Below are 5,183 nucleotides of genomic sequence, written 5' to 3'. Positions count from 1 at the left end.
TTTCTGAAGCGTAATATTTATTTCTGTTTCAAAATTAGATATAGATAAATAGATAGACGGACCGTAGTGCATGGTCACCAGAGCACTCGTGGCTTTAACAGCTAAGATACAGTGAAGAACCCTCAAGCACCCTCTGGGAGGATGTGATATATATATATATATATATATATATATATATATATACACGAGTAAGCTGTGTACAAGAGGGTAAACTGCAAGAACTGTAGAATTTTTAATTTTATTTCTTTTCCAATTTTTATTCTTATGATACACCAAAATATTTGCACAGTCTGTTGTCAGTTTAAGTTATAAAACTGACAACAGACTATTTCATACACATTAAAACATAAAAAAATGTTTTAATGTGTATGACAAATGTAACCAGGTTTCATTTAATGCCTGAACAAGCCAGATATAATCAGATATAATTGTTAAAAAAAAAAAAAAGTACATACTGGCAAGTAATCAGTAGCCATATGTGTCGGTTTTATTAACCCATTAGAAACTGCAGTGCATATTAAAGCTGCATCTGGAAGCAAATGATCGCCGGGATGGAAAATGTATATCTGCTCAGACCAGACTACAGATTGTTGCTTTACTTTTTTTTTTTGTTTATATGTATTTTCACATCTGTTTTATGGTGCTGTTTATCAAATGTTGGTCTCACTTTTGGACATGTTGCTGCTGCTTGGGACAGCCTAAAAGAAATACTAATAAAAGTGTATCTAGTTTTATTTTAGTGTAGCTTTACTCTGCATTTCAAAGGTCAAAATGATAGACAAAATTCTGCTTTGTGAAGAGAAACATGAGCTGAAGGCTTATAGTAGTAGTAGGCTTAGTTTTTTTCTTTATTTTTCAGACATTTTAATTGAGCACTTTACCTGTTTGATGTCTTTAAATAAACAGCAAACTTGTTTGTTTTAGATTTTTCTAATCCTCTTTGTGATGGTGTTTGCTGGTCTCAGCCTGTTCTACCGTTTTACCTGCAGTATTTGATCAACATGTGGGCACATCTCTGTTGTTTTTTTTAAAATAATTGCACTGTGAACTGTAGTTGACAAATAGCTTAGACATTATTTTAGATTAAAAAAAAACAAAAAAAACTTTCAATTTATACAAGACTATAAGACCATTTAATATCACAATTAGTCAGATCTGTCAGAGCTCATATTGAAATTTTGGTTGTCATTGGGTTACACCAACAAAAAAATGTTCACCTACTACAAAAAACTACAAAAAATGATGCAAAATATGTACATCTCATATCATATCTTAATGCAGTGAAAACGTTAGGTGTGTGAAATTATGGAACCCTGCTCCGTGAAAAAAAGCTTAATCAAATCAGGGCCGTGTCCGTGAATCTAAAAAATTGCAGTAATTGGTATTGTAACATTTTGGATATCTATTTAAAATTTTTTGAAACACACATGCACAGAAAAATACAAGTAATATATTAGCTCTTCATTTCATTAGTTTGATAAGAAAGAATATTCTGATGATTAAGTGCAAATGACTGTTATAAGTCATTATTTTTATTCAACTCAACATAAAAGAAATTCAAGAGATGTAAGTGTAGAGGTTGGCATTACAGAAGGTGAACACCTTAAAAACGCATGAAGTAATTGTAACACAAGGTTTAATAAAGCTGGCGATTATAAGACAAGAGGTTACATGAATTGAATGTTAAGCGCAACTTAAATCCTGTTAAACCAGCAGGTGTCAGTGTTGCCTATGCAGTCTGACAGAAAACCGCCAGTTGTGAACTTCTACACTTGGTTTCAGCTCTTTGTCACTTATCATCGAATAACATTTATTTATTTTTGGGACAATCATTTAATCATCCATTTTGTTCCTTATTCTTGAAAAACAAATGAATACAGTCTTTAATGTGGAAGGTGTTAGAGTTTAATAATCTTCTGTTGTCATTTCGCTCTAATTATAAAGTCGTATGCAAGACTTTTCACATTAAAGAAAAACAAAAAAAAAAACAGATTAGATCTAAAATCATGTCAAATGTATCCACATTTTATTCAGTTTTGCTCTGCTTTCCTAGTTTTTTTTTTTTTTTTTTTGTGCATGTCTATGTGGAGAAAAGATTCTTTGTTTATAACAGTGCATCTTAGGCTAATTTCAGTAATGTGATCCAGCCTGCACCCGCTGACAGTTTAATAGCTATTATTTGTGTCACCCTCTCTCATAATGCCTCTGCTGTAAATTGCTACCTGCAGGCAAGGAGGTCTTGACTGACATATTACCTTGCAATATGGTATCTATTGTTTTAATTAAGTGTAAGTGTTTGTGACATTCATTGGTTTCCAAGTTACTTTTTAATAGCACATCAAAAAAAGAAGAAAGAGAAATTAAATTATTACGGTTTACATTACATAAATATTTTTGCAAACTCTTTGCTAATGACTACACATTATTCTACCACTGTGACTGTCAGTCTATTTAAATGCATCACAAATAAAAACGATGGATAGGCAATCCAACATAAACCCTCTATTTGGCAGCATCTGCTTCCAGTTTTTCTTTTTTATCCACCTATACGCTTTATTATTATTCTTTTGTCATTTTTTTATTCACTGCAACAAAAACTAGTTTAGGCTTTTTTTTTATTTATTTTTTTAGCTCTATTTAGCGCTTTTTAGTTCCTCCCCGTTTCTGCCTGATCCATTTACTCTTTTAGATGCCCTAAGTGAGACATAATCATGTTTTCATCTGATGTCACTGGCCATTCCTGTCAGTAATGTACCACCAGCTTGCCAGTTGGGGAAACATATTTGATGTTAGGGAGGTGCATGTGTTGCATACTCTCCATCCAGCCACTGAAGTCGTATCTGTCTCCGGCACACCAGTTTGTTCTGACAGGCCTGCCACAATGATGACTGCATCACCCAGATGCGGCAGAGTGGCTTCCGAGCCAACGCTGACATGCCGTCTAAAGGAGCAGTCAGCCGTCTACACGAGTCTCTTTCTGCCCCATCAAACCTCGGAGCCCATCTCATCCCAAAGAATGAGGCAGCATCGCCGTGGTTTGTTGTTTCGTTTTGCTCTCTGCGATGAGTCCATCAAATGTGACACACTTATCCGACTTGGATCCGTCTTAAAATCTCTAACGATAAGTTTGTGACTTTAAGTCTTTGAGTTATCTAAAGACATTCTGAATTTGCTGCGTACATGTAACGACTGTTGGTTTTAAACGTGCACGACGGTGAAAAATTCAAAAACAATCACCGTCTGTGCAGCATGATTGCATAACATTATCACAAATACAAAAGTGCTCACAGAGATTATTTCAGCAGTCAAAAATCCCCCCCCTAATCAGCAGCTCCCTCTTCAGATTCAAGTTGGTATCAGACTGGATTGCTTCGAGACATGAGTATTAGTTCCAGTCAGACATGTTTGCAAAATGAAAAGAGTATTTTAAAGCTAAATCTGCCCGGGACATGGATATGTCAGATCTTGCTTTGGTGTCAAGTCAGTTCCTGCTGCTGCTAGTTTGAGGGAGCGGAGTGGGGAAGGAAGCTTGGAGACTGCAGCTGTGAGAAGGAGCTGCTTGGAAGGCGGTGCTTGGTTCCACCAAACGTTTTGCAAATCAGAATAATTGCCAAGAAATATTTAACAATTTCTCAAGCACGCGTGAAAAAAAATTAAAGCAATCCACATGTGAGTGACATTTTAAGATGACATAGAGCGAAAACAAAGTCAATTTTACAAAATACACCCCCTTTAAATTACATTTTATTTTCAAGGATTGAAATAAACGTGTGCAAGTGATGCTCCACACAGGTGTGCTTACTTCTGATGAAAAATCTTTAAATGTCTCTACAATTGAAGATAATAATATTGCATTCCTTTAAATAATTTACTGGTTACATTGGCTTTATTTGAAGTAAGTAATAACACTAGGGCAGACGTGGTTTCTGAAACCAGAAACCACTCAGAACAGAGCCTTGTACAAAGAAGTTAACACATATACACTGTCAGACCGTAAAATCACACCATCACAATTAAAAAAACAAAAAAAGAAAGTAAGAAAAGATATGTTACCCACTTTTAAATCGGAGTTAATCTGCTCTGAAGGGCCGGTTTGACAACCAGAACTATCATAAAAGTGCTGAAAGTCAAAAGAGTTCCCATGTCAGAAGAATGGACGCTGTTTCTGCACCTCTGGCCGTCATCATGGGTGATCAAGACTGACGCACATCACCAAAGGCTTTCATGCCTGATGAGAACACCTGTCTGACTTGCAGGATGAAACTGGGCTGAGGCTTGCCAATGCAATTAACATTTCATATGTGCTGTGCTGTCTCAGACAACAGTTCTGTGGTACACTAAAAGAGAGAAGACAGAGCAAGAACAAAACTGTAGCAAATTCTATATACGGTATGATGCTGTAAACCGTTTGCTTTAGTTATTATTTATTTTTTAATCTTTGCCATTTCTTAGATCTAATTCCTAATCTATAATGAGCTGAAAAAAGTATATTCCCCTTGTGAATTTCTTTCTTTTTCTTTGTTGAAATTAAATGTTCTGGGTAGTTTAATATCAAACATAACACCAGTATCTACCAAAATCAGTCTCAACATCTATGTATTAATTATCCCCAAACCAACCAACAAGAGAGTAATGGGAGAAAAAAAAATTCTAAAAGGGCCTAGTCAAAGTTCAGACTTCATTTTGACTGAGATTATATGACAAAACCTTAAACTAGTCATTTATTCTTGAGCAACCTGAATTAAAGTAAAACTGCAAGAAAGAATAAGTCAAAATCCCTCCGTGCCAGAAATGGAGAATGTTTGACATCAGTTGTTGCTGTTCGGTGTAGAACAACCGGACATCAGGTTCAGTGGCAATTGCTTTTTCACATTGAGCCATGCGTGTTTGAATAGCTTTTATCATGTAACAGATGAAATTACAATTTGAAAATTGCATTTTTCAATTACTGAAATTATCTTTCAATGATCCCAATATTTGTCTCATCTGAAACATTTAGGTGGGACTCAAAAAAAGCAAAAACAAAAGAGAAAAACAGAAATGACATACACTTTTTCCTCTATGCTGCAAAATCACTTTGAACAAACAGAACGATTAAAAGCTGGGGTCAAAGAGACTTATTACATATTGGATTTGTATTAATTTTGTTTGGCGGATATGAGACACAAGGAAAGTCGATCACG

Source organism: Poecilia mexicana, unplaced genomic scaffold, assembly GCF_051168715.1.
Source record: "Poecilia mexicana isolate PSO_F unplaced genomic scaffold, ASM5116871v1 scaffold_3, whole genome shotgun sequence".
NCBI classification, from domain to species: Eukaryota; Metazoa; Chordata; class Actinopteri; order Cyprinodontiformes; family Poeciliidae; genus Poecilia; species Poecilia mexicana.
Note: the sequence above shows the minus strand (reverse complement) of the source record.